Source organism: Phodopus roborovskii, unplaced genomic scaffold (genome assembly GCF_943737965.1).
Source record: "Phodopus roborovskii unplaced genomic scaffold, PHOROB, whole genome shotgun sequence".
Classification (NCBI taxonomy): Eukaryota; Metazoa; Chordata; class Mammalia; order Rodentia; family Cricetidae; genus Phodopus; species Phodopus roborovskii.
The window spans coordinates 3,634,334-3,646,883 of record NW_026126448.1 but is presented as its reverse complement, the minus strand read 5'-3'; the positions used below and the strand labels follow the sequence as shown (position 1 = coordinate 3,646,883).

Below are 12,550 nucleotides of genomic sequence, written 5' to 3'. Positions count from 1 at the left end.
TTTTTAAAAAAAGACAATAATATTCACACAATTCCTACATCAGCAGAACCCAAGTTTTCTTTTCCTTTCTTCCTTTCTTTTATATCTTTCTTCCTTTCTTCTTTGCTTGCTTGCTTTACTGCTAGTTTGGTATGAAAGTTGCTAGAAAAATTAATACTGCACAACTATAGCATTGGCTGGTTAACAAACTGTTTCTGTGTTCTCCATCTCATTTATGTACATGACTTAAGGGTGAGCATACTAAGGACTATTATTCCTATTTATAGATAAGGAAATAGATGCCAGAGATTCCAAAGTCAATAAGAAGTTCTCAATTTATGACATAAAAACCAGCGAGCCATCTCTCCAGCATGTTTTCATAACTCTTTAGTAGATAATCCAGGCCTTATAGACAAAATAATTTTATAAGGGAATTTATGGTCTTAAATATTATATAAAAATAACCCTGATGTTGACAGAAATGTATGCCATATGGCATCAAAGGGGCTTCTACTTAAGGAAGATATAAAGATTTCAGTTTATTTGTAACTGATTATAATATTAAGTCTTCGAATGGTCAAAGTTATGTTATCTTTTCTGCACTTGTAAAGTCATAGTTTGCTGACATCCCTCTGAAAATTCAGCTGCACACTAAGGTATGTTTTCAGAACTGCTTTGTATTTACCTTAAGTTATCACTTCAAATTATTTTCACTAAGAATACAAATAGTTTGGAAACGTATTTTAAGAAGTATTGCGCGTAAAACTCTGGCTACGTGTCAAAAATAGATCCAAGTATTTGTATGTACTGTCTTATTTATGACATTTCTAGGTAAATCCTATATACAGTCACTTTTTATAACTACAGATGTTAAATTAAAACTGTTGTGATTAATTTTAAAATCTGTATCAAGCCTGACTAGTTGTAGTTAGTGCTCATATTCATTCTGCCATGTAATACTATTTTTTTCTTAATAATTATAACAGCAAAAGTGTTTATATCAAGAAATTGGGATGATCAGAAAAAAATAAATGGTACCTAAGTATAGTAGTATCATACCTGTGATTATGAGTCCCAGGCAGAGAGAGGGGATAAATGGCATATTGAGTGATTACATATTATATTCTTATTCTTGCTGCTGTCTTTTCATTTTCTATCTCCTTACAATATCACTTTCTTTTACTATGACTTGAATACAGGACATGCACATCAAAATTCATGCTTAAGCTTGGCATTGTGGCAGTGTGGAGAAAAGAGAATAGTCTGAATTGTCCCGGTCATGAGGGCCACAGTCCTAATGGGTTGATTAATAACTTTCTCCCACATATGAGGTATTGCACTCACAATGCAGGTTTGTTACAATGAGCTCAGGTTATGAACAAGACATGTATCTTACATTTGTTTTGTTTTGGCATACAGCACCTGATTACCCTCCCACTGTCTACCAAGAGTAAATGCATTCTGAAACCCTTAAAGGATATGACCACTTGATTGTAATGTTCAGGACTCTAGAAACATGAGCCAAAATAAAGTTATTTTATTATACGTAATCTAGACATTCTGTTATAGTACCAGAGAACAGACTTAAGTATCTATTATTCATCCTCCTGGAGCAAATTCAATAATCAAAGTTTAAGAAGCATTTCCTGATATTTCCAAAAAGTGACTGTTGTGGTCATGCAACCTTTCTCTTCCCCTCTCTTGCACGTGCATTTGCCACAGTCAAATTATTCTCTATCTAGTCTTTTTTTCTTACAATTAATCTTAACATTTTAAAGTAAAAACAACATCTTTATAGCTCAGTAACTCAAATATTTAAATCCAGTATCTAACCAAGGCAAGGTATACTATATCTCTGTTCCCATCCTTATGATTTATTACTTATATACAATGAATTCATTTTTAATCTGTTTTATTTGATGGATTACTTTTCTTTTCAAATACTGAACCAGGTTTGCATCAATGCAACAAGGCCAAATTATTTCTTGATATGTAAGTCTTTTTACATTTTGCTGGATTTTCTTTGACAATGTTTTCAAACCATTTTGGAACCATAATTATATTTCTCTATATTTTCACTGCAATCTTGATTGTACTCCATTCATTCCCATTTTTGTTTCATGATAACACTGAGTTTTAATAATAAAATAGAAAATTTTTCCTTCTTATCAGGTAGTATGTTAGCTTTTCCTCATGAAACAAAATGTCTGAGATAATCAAATTGCAAGAAGAAAGGATTGTTTGATTTGTGATTTCAGGAATTTCTGTTCATGGTTGTTTGGTCTGTCTAGGCTGATGGTGAAATACATGATCAAGGCAAGAAATACATTGTGGCATAAAGCTACTAACGCACAGTATCTTCGGAACAAAGAGAACATAATTGGCAAGGGTCCCAACATCCCTTTCAATGGTGTAAGCATTATGATCTTTGTACTATGTCTTACTTACAAATATTCTATCAGTTCCAAATAATTCCATCAGCTGTGGATCAACCATGCAGTTTATCATATTTTCTCAATCAAATGTGGTATCTACTGGATGAATTATTTTCTTTACCCATCACCTACAACCTAACATGAAAACACCTTAATTAATACCTATGTGATGGTATTTGAATATGAGATCTTTGGAAGGTATGTTAGTCAGAAAATAAACTTATAATTGGAGAAGGTTCTTTTTATATCAAAACCTTCAGAGATTTTAATCCATGGTTAAGTAGCCTAGCTGCTGTGTTGACACATCATGTAGAGTCATGAGGAAAAATAAAACTACTCACCTCAACTCAGCAAGGAAAAGGAGGGAAGCAAAATGGAACCAGATTTAGTGGACTAGATCCCCACTAACCCATTAAAGGAACACCCATATTTCATTAAAAGCCTTCCATTAGACCATACATTTTAAAGATTCCAACAACCCCAAAAGTCACCAAGCTAGGGATTGAGTCTCTAACCCATTGGAAGTTGGGAGAGATCCATGATCCAAACCAGAGCAGAAGATGATTAGAAGGAGATTTTTATCAGTACAAGACTCCCTAAGCATAGAGATCTGAGTTTGAACTCCAGAACCCATTGTGTCTTTGAAAGCAAATCTAGACAAATTAATTAGTCCAAAGTCAATGAGTGACTCCATCTCAGAGGAAGGAAATGGCAATCCTAAAAATTGACATGGAGGTTGTCTTCTGGCCTCCATGTGTACAAACACACAAAAGATCTCTCTCTATCTCTCTCTATCTCTATCTATCTCTCTCACTCACACACACACACTTGCATACATATATGAGACAGAGAGAGGAAGAGTGAGAGGGAGTTGTGAGAGTTGAGTGTTCATGTTGGAATTAGGAACTTGATAAAGGATATACCTGAAAGCCTGCTATGTCTTTTCTCCATGTGATAACACAGCAAGAGGACAGTTCAGGGGCATGCTCATAAGAATACATGCTTGCAACTACTGTTCTGCACTAAGACTAGCCACTTACATAGCAGTGTTTCAACTACCTAGCTTATGGCATTTTGTTATGGTACCCTAATCAGTCTAGGATAGAAAAAAATCATGTTAAATTGTCTTGAAACCTTTGATAGAATTCTCCAGTTAAAGAATTGGGGTCTGAGAGTTTCCTTTTAATGTAATATTTTTATTTCTTTTACAAATGCTATTTCTTAATAATTATATATGTAGTCTCATTATATGCCATGTTCAGTGACATACTTTTCAAGGACTTACACGATTTCAACTAAGTTGACAGATTATTTGGATAGAGCCCTTCATTTCATACCTTTGCTGTCTTCTTGATGGCTTCAGGGTCCATGAAGGGATGGTATTGCGGTTAAATAAGGAACAGGGTAAACAAATAGGCCGAATAGATGTTTATTCAGGGAGAAATAACTTACAACCTAGACAGATGAACACCAGCAAGTTCCACCGGATGCTCTCCTCTCTGCGACCCACCAGCAAGAGAGCTTCCCCAGCTCCTCCTCAGACCTCCTTCCACAGGTCACTTCCGCCCCTGGCTCCACCCTCCAATGGGCGTGCTCAGTACCACAGAAGGAGACAAAGTGAATATCCGACTACAGGATGGCCTACTTTATTTTGGATATTATTAATGTCTGACCTTTCTCTTTGTGTCTTTTTATCTTAAGAAAATGCTGAGTGACTCTTTTAGATCAATTGTACTGCTGAGTATTTATTTCATAATTTTCCAGATTTAAATATTACATATGGTTCCTCTTTATATAATCCTTCTTTAATGGAATTTTCCTATTCTCAGTATGTATATAATAGCTTATTAAAATATTTTATTATAGCTATTTCTTAATACATGACAAATAATTCTAATATGTGTCATCTACTGTTTTTTTTTTTTTTTTTTTTTTTTTTTTTAACTTTCAAGATTAGGTATTTCTTGGGCTGGGGATGTTTTTGATGTATAAGCATGAAGACCTGGGTTTGAGATCCTCAGCAATGCACATACGTGTAATCCCAGTACTGGGAAGGCAGAAAGAGGAGAATTCCTGAAGCTGAACAGACTGACAAGCCAAATCAGCAGGTTCAGTGAGAGACCCTGCCTGAACCCATAAGAAGGTTCCTAGATGATTTACATTTTTTGCCTTTAAGAGCCTATTTTATTTTAGACAGAGTCTCACTATGTATACCCAAATGTACTAAAATTCATTGTGCATAACAAATGATATCAAATTCACAAGGATCCACCTGCCTTGACTCCATAGTGATGTAATACCACACTTTCCTCCTTTAAGAACCTTACCATTGTTTTACACTTGGCTTTTATGGTTTTATTTGCATATAATGGAAGAAAGAAAATATGTTTACTACATTGTGGGGAGGGAATTCTAATATTTTTTTCTTTAACAATAGAAAGACATAGGGAAATATTTTATATATTGAGAATTACATGGATTTCTATTGTGACAGAATGATCTCTGAGATTTGCTGCCTACAAGTGTAGCTTCGGGTTCAGTGAGAGAACTTGTCTCAAAGGAATAAGATGGAAAGTGATAAAATAAGACACCTAATATGTTCTACTCTGGCCTCTATACAGTCCCCACAATTACACATACAAATTAGCATACAAACATACTCTCCTCTCTTTCTCTCTCTTCCTCTCTCTGTCTCTCTCTCCCTCATTCGATACCTTCCTCCCCCACTCTAAAATCTTTACCTGATGTTTGTTTTAGATTGCCACTAACTGCCATCCTCTTTATTCTTAAAAAAACAAAACAAAATAAAAGCAAAAACTAAAATAAAACAAAACTCACCTTTGCTACTACCAATGCAACAATAGCAAAAACATACTTCAGTATATTTCAATTGAAAAGGGAGAAATAATCAGGGCATGTGGCCCATCTTTGAAAATCAAGGATAGGATAAGTAAAGTGAAGCAAGGTAATTATAATGGAGACCTGAGTCTGGGAGAAACACCAATTCCAAGTCAGCCATGGATATATGCTAAGATCTTGTCTCAAAGAAAGAATTAAAACATGAAGTTCATGGCTAAGCTTTGGAGATCAGGTTAAAGAATTTTATCAGCTTGGAAAGAACATCTGGTTATTCCCCCAAAATTAGCAACCCACATCTGAAAGGATAAGTCTCATGAAATCACGGAAAAGATAATAAATAATAATAGCTATGGTCATATATGTATATAATACAACAGAACTATTTGATTCAATCCCTCCAGTAAACTTCATTCTATGGAAACTTAAATAAGAAGTTATTCAATTCAGGGAGTGACAATAACCCAGGAATTACAAAAGCATATGGCAACCATGCTGAGTTAGCACTATCAGTGGCACAGCATGAAGTCAGGAGCAGTGGCCCAGAAAAAGAGAAACTTTACTCCCATCAAAAAAAGGACCTGTGAGAAGATCAGGGAACAGAACAAGCCCTGAGTGAGTGTGTGCTAATGTCCCAGGCACAACCATATCCAAGATTCCAAGGCCTAGGACTGGCGTGAAAATGGCAAAGTTTTCCTCAGGAGTCTGAGTCTGAGTGTTTATGAATGATCAGTACTGCAAAGAGTAGCAACTGCAGTTTCTACCTCCAGGATGGCAGCCAAAGACTGTTCCCCTACAGAGACCTAGGAAGAGGTAACTAACCCTCAACCTTCTCTGAAGTTCCAAATCACTGCTGCACTAGCTGAATCCTACCTAGCCCAGCTTTATTGTATGTATGCCCATGTGTCTACCTTTTCGTTGTCCCTAGCCAGGGTTCCAGGACCCAGAGAGAGCAGGGGATGGCAGAGAAGCAAAGTGAGAAACACAGGACTTTCCATACAGGAGAAAGCAAGAAATGGCAATTAATGAATCAACAAAGAGAAACCCTAAATTTCCAGTCTGTGTGGTTAAATAGACAGTGAATGGTGTGTTAAAGGCTGAAATAAGATGGCACAAACCAGAGCAAAATTTTCTGTTCAGTATTGATATCAAAGCTTATGGAAGGCAATTATGAGGATGGATTATAGTAAAACGTGTTTAAGTCATCAGCATTTAGTCCAGTCATTCCACAGAATACTGTGAGAAAGCTAGCTGAAATACAAAGGTTCTACAAAACAGGCCACAGCCCAAGTACTTTGTAAATCACAAGAGAACAGAAAAGCTTGATAGTGAATCTGCTTAGACCCATAGCTTTCCCCATATACTTAGCAAGTCAAAGCCCAAAAAAGTTTCAGTATCTGTTCTTATGATTTTATTGCTTTGTTCTGCCAAAGCAAGCCTTATACTACTCAAGAAATTTTGCATAAAATTTAAATATCAATCTCTCATTCCTTTGGCAGTAGATCAGCCAAAAACCCATAGCTAAAGATTCCTCTAGCCTAAGATGTTCTGTTTCTAGTACCCACAGTTTCATTTGCATAACGATCTTTTTCACTTTCTACATCTGTGTTTTATTTATATTGCAACAGAAATATTTAGAAGTTTATGTCACAATAAGTTTCTAATTTAACTTGGGTTTTTTTTTTTTTCAATTGTTCAGCAGTTTAAAACCACACACAGAGTAAAATTTCCAGCAAGAAACTCCTCATTGTGACACTCATCTTAATTTTCATCATAAATAAGCAATTATTATTATATAATATACTTTAGTGTTAATTTTGAAACACAATGAGTGATGAAATATCACTTCTAAGGCTAAGTTTACAATCTTAATGAAAATACAATAGTAAAAATGGCAATCTTACCAAAAGCAATCTACAGATTCAATGCAATCCCCATTAAAATCCCACCACAATTCTTCACCGACCTTGAAAGGATAATAATCAACTTTATATGGAAAAACAAAAGACCCAGGATAGCCAAAACAACCCTATACAATAAAAGAACATCAGGAGGCATCACCATTCCTGACTTTAAGCTCTACTACAGAGCTATAGTTCTGAAAACAGCCTGGTATTGGCATAAAAATAGACAGGTAGACCAATGGAATCGAATTGAAAATCCTGATATTAATCCACGCACCTATGAACACCTGATTTTCGACAAAACAGCTAAAATTATACAATGGGGCAAAGACAGCATCTTCAACAAATGGTGCTGGCACAATTGGATGAGGGTGTGTAGAAGACTGCAGATAGACCCATGTCTGTCGCCATGCACAAAACTCAAGTCCAAATGGATCAAAGACCTCAACATCAATCCAGCCACATTGAACCTCTTAGAAGAGAAAGTAGGAGGTACCCTTGAACAAATTGGTATAGGAGACCGCTTCTTGAACATAACTCCAGGGGCACAGACACTGAAAGAAACAATTAATAAATGGGACCTCTTCAAACTTAGAAGCTTCTGTAAGGCAAAGGACACAGTTGACAAGACCAAACGGCAGCCCACTGACTGGGAAAAGATTTTCACTAATCCTATATCCGACAAAGGGCTGATCTCCAAAATATACAAAGAACTCAAGAAACTAGTCAACAAAACACCAAATAACCCTATTAAAAAATGGGGTACAGAACTGAAGAAAGAATTCTCAATGGAGGAAATCAAAAAGGCTGAAAGACACTTAAGAAAATGCTCCACATCCTTAGCTATCAGGGAAATGCAAATCAAAACAACTTTGAGATACCATCTTACCCCTGCCAGAATGGCTAAAATTAGAAACACCAGTGATGACTTATGTTGGAGAGGATGTGGAGAAAGTGGAACACTCCTCCACTGCTGGTGGGAGTGCAAACTTATACAGCCACTTTGGAGATCAGTATGGCGGTTCCTCAGGAAAATGGGAATTAGTTTACCACAGGACCCGGCAATCCCCCTCTTAGGCATATACCCAAAGGATTCACATCAATGCAACAAAGACATCTGTTCAACTATGTTCATAGCAGCACTATTTGTAATAGCAAGAACCTGGAAGCAACCTAGATGCCCTTCAATTGAAGAATGGTTAATGAAGATGTGGCACATCTACACAATGGAATACTACTCTGCAGAAAAAAATAATGGTATCTTGAAATTCGCAGGCAAGTGGATGGCACTTGAAGAAACCATCCTGAATGAGGTAACCCAGTCACAAAAAGAGGAACACAGTATGTACTCACTCATATATGGATTTTAGACCTAGATCAAATGATCACCAGCCTATAATTCACATCACCAGAGGAACCAGGATACAAGTTGTATTCTAAGAGATTCATATAAAGTCCCTCACAGAACTGGGAAGGGACAAGTCCCCCAGACCTCAGGTATAGTGGGGGAGGACAGCTAATGGAGAGAGAAGTAGGAGAAAATGAGAGGGAGGAGAGGAAGGCATGTGCGACCAGGAGGATTGAGCCTAGTTAGGAATGGAAAATAGGAAAGAGAGAGAGAGACAGAGACAGAGAGAGAGAACATAAAAGAGGGAGCCAATATTGGTTTGAAGATAAAGTTGAACACAAAGAAAGGTCGTGGGAACTACAAGACTGCTCCCAACTAACAATCTCAGCTTCCGTGGAAAGGCTATCATAAATGCCCTTCCCGGAGAGTGAGATCAACAACTAACTTCTCCATGGAGTCCTCAACTAATGCCTGTTGAAAACAGGAGCAAACACCCATACATAAACACTGAGTCAAACTAGAACCCAGAAGCAGATGGAGAGGACAAGACCATGCGGTAGAAGTACATAGAGACAGCTTACCTGAACAAGGAGGAGCTAAGGGCCACTAGACTGATAGCTGGGAAGCCAACAGGGGTCTGACTCGGACCCCCTGAATATGGGTCTCAGCCAGAAGGTCTGAGCAGCCTAAGAGACCTCAGACAGTGGAGCCAGGATGTATCCCTGGTGCACAAAAGGACTTTGCAAACATATCCCCCATGGAGGGATAACTGCCTTATTCTAGAGATAGGAGAGAAGCCCTAGTCCCTACTTCACAGGACCTGTCAGATCTACATGACCCCAACTGGATGGCATTCCCCTACATATTGTGTTGTGGTGGGGGGTTGGGAGGGGAGGGTGTTTAGAGTGCATGGGAGAGGGTAGAGAGGGCAAAAGGGAGGGAAGGAGGGAGGGAGGGCTTGGGGGGAGGGAGGGAGGGAGGGAGAGGGAACTGGGATCGACATGTAAAATAATAATAATAAAAAAAAAAAAAAAAAAAAAAAAAAAAAAAAACGCTTTGACTCCAAAATTTAAGTTGAAGAACAAGTTACTGGGGAAAAGTATTTCTATTTTTGTTTCCACAGAAAATGAAAAGATGTGGATTCCTTCCAGACTAATGTGGTTTGATCACACCAGACTGCCTGAAACAGAGTACAAGCTGATCCTACATTCCAAACAGCTGGACAAAACAGCCCTACAGACTACAGCTAGGATATCTGAATCTTCTTCGAATCCCCCAAGACAGCGCCCCTTACCAGCAGGAAGTAGTTTGGAAAGAACGATGCCCAAATTCCCAAATATTGTGTATAAATGTTTGTTTTCATTTAATTGGACTTTGTTATATAAAATTAAATAAAAAATACTCTATATGCATAAAAAAAAAGAAAGAAAATACAAAGCTATATTTGTTAGACATAAATTGGTACCATCACTTTTTTTCTATTCTTTACCTTATTAATGAGGAATTAGGCTACCATAAAAGGCTTGTGTTATTTATTTGACTACCATGATTTTTCCCTAATCAAGGATAGCTTTATATCCTAAGTCAACTAATGAATTCCTTCTGAAACCCTTCACTTCAACAAAATATACTGAACTTTAACAATATCTTAGCTATATTTTGATAGTAAACTTATCATTTTATATTGCATTATAATATTTCACATTCTTGGTGCTTCCTCACTGATAAATGCATGTTTCATGAATGTCAAAAATATATCTAATATCTTTATACATACAGAATAAAAGAAACTATCTCTCTAGCTATGACAATTTTTCTTCTTCAATATACAATTGTTTATCTATTATTTATTTAATAAACATGTAAAATATTCTATGCTGGTTAAAAATTAGTTAAAACTGGCTTCATCTGTAAGATATGAATAGTATTTCTTACCTTCTTAACATCATAATTATGACTATCATATAGTGTCATAGTTCACCGACCTTATAAAACTTAGGGTTAAGTGAAATTAATATATGATTTGTTCATTTGTTTATTCTTTTGTTTTCTCATCAAACTATATGCACTATGAAGCATGGGAACATCTTTCAGGGCCTTATTTGTATTAGAGGTCTCATTACTACTTCTTCAATCCATACTTTAATCCAGGCAGATAATACATTTCCCCTTCATATGTAAATTCTAGCTTTTATTTTTATATGTATATATTTATGTGCAGTTGGGTCATGAAACTAAAAAGGTGACCATGAAAGTACAAAAGGAGGTTTAAAAGGGGAGGTTTGAGGACAATAAGTGGAAAAGGGACCACTGAGGGAAGATGGGAACAAGATTGGAGATGGGGTATGGGGGAGAAGAAAATGTTGGAGACCCAATCAAAAATAAGATATGTATGAGTTGCCACAATGAAAAACTATTATTTTGTGTGCTAATTAAAAAGAAAATGGTGTTGAAAATGGTGATATACACCTTTAATCCCAAAACTCTGGAGGCAGAAATAAGCCAATCTCTTAGTTCATGGTCAGTCTGGTCTATACAGTGAGTTCCAGATAGCCAAGGCTACATAGAGAGATCCTTTCTCAAAAAGCAAACAAACAGCAAAAAAGCAAAGAAAAGTAATTACTAAAGAAGATAGAAGTAAAAAGTTAACACTTCTTCTCAAATTGATAAATGTGTTCTAAAACTACTCAGTAGACAAAAATGTCACCACATGATCAGCATTTAATTTGAAATTGAAAAACAGACTAATTCTATCACCCTTAACTTGATGCTGCCTAGGCCGCCAGTACCTGCAGCTAAATTCCATAAAAGAAAAGCAGTTTCCTTGCTCTCCTTTTGCAATGGAGGCAATCAATTAGCAACACTCAATTAAGAGAAAGTTTAAATAAGAAACGAATATAAATCACACAAAATAGTAAGCTAAATGGCCTGAGCCAAGCACAGCCATCCATTATCCAGACATGCCTTTAAAACATGACATAATAAATAAATTTTAGGTTATCAAGTAAGTATTACTTCCTACAGATTAAACATTTTAAATTGATCAAAAATGAAAAAAATGAAACGGAAGCAAAAATGCTTCCATGCTTGGTTTTCAGTTGGCCTGCATATTCACACACTAATATCTTCAGTTACATACAGCCAAAGTGTAACGTTTGTGTATGTTAAAGTGGAATTTCATCAAGGAAGATTCCTTATTCTAAGTTGTATAAAATAAAATTACATTAGAATAATACCTTATTCTAAAAATCATAAAAACTTAGAAAATTTTATCATTATCTATTCCAATGATATACAATAGGCTATCAAATGTAATTATTCCATGCGTACTATCTTGTTATGAAATTGAGTATAATACACTGTTGAAATGAAAATAATTTGTCAAAAACCTGCAAATGGGACACAAGAGATAAGAATGAGCAAGATTCCAAATATTTATAGAATGTTAAACAAAAGAAATACAGCTAAAATGTAAATTGGAGCATAAATTACCAGAAGCCCAGAAGACTGGCATGGAAGTCAAAAGGCCTGATCTGTAAGATCATTCTGCCATATATGTCACACAGTATTTATCATTAATGATCCTAACGTATTTTGTCAGAAGAAGAGATGTAAATTTATCACCATGAAGCATGTGAAGGTACTAGGGAATATGGAGAGAATAACTAGACTAACAGGCTACATGAGCTTGCAGCACTACAAGAACAATTGTCATAGTTCCTGGTTCCTGGATTTCAGCTAATTACTCAGCCTTTATGAGACTCATTTTTCTTATCTCATAGTAATATTTACTTCACAGTATTATTGTTTAGATTAATGACTTAATTAAATAAATTAGAATGTTGTAAAGTCTCTTATTTGCCGCATGGTATTTTCAGCAACATACAATTACCATGTTATTCTAAATACAATTTTAGGGTGATAATAAATGTGCAGTAACAGATTTTTGAGGGGATTGATCTCATCATGATGGAATGAGGATTTTATGATTGAACAATTATCCATGAGCAAAAGTACCTTCACAAGAA

The 12,550-nt window shown here is 36.0% G+C and overlaps 1 protein-coding gene across 1 annotated transcript in view; it reads right to left on the bottom strand.

The window, feature by feature from the left end:
* The window catches only part of Agbl4 (AGBL carboxypeptidase 4), a 1,068,750-nt gene that overhangs the window by 932,228 nt on the left and 123,972 nt on the right, over window positions 1-12,550 (bottom strand). The window lies entirely within an intron of this gene.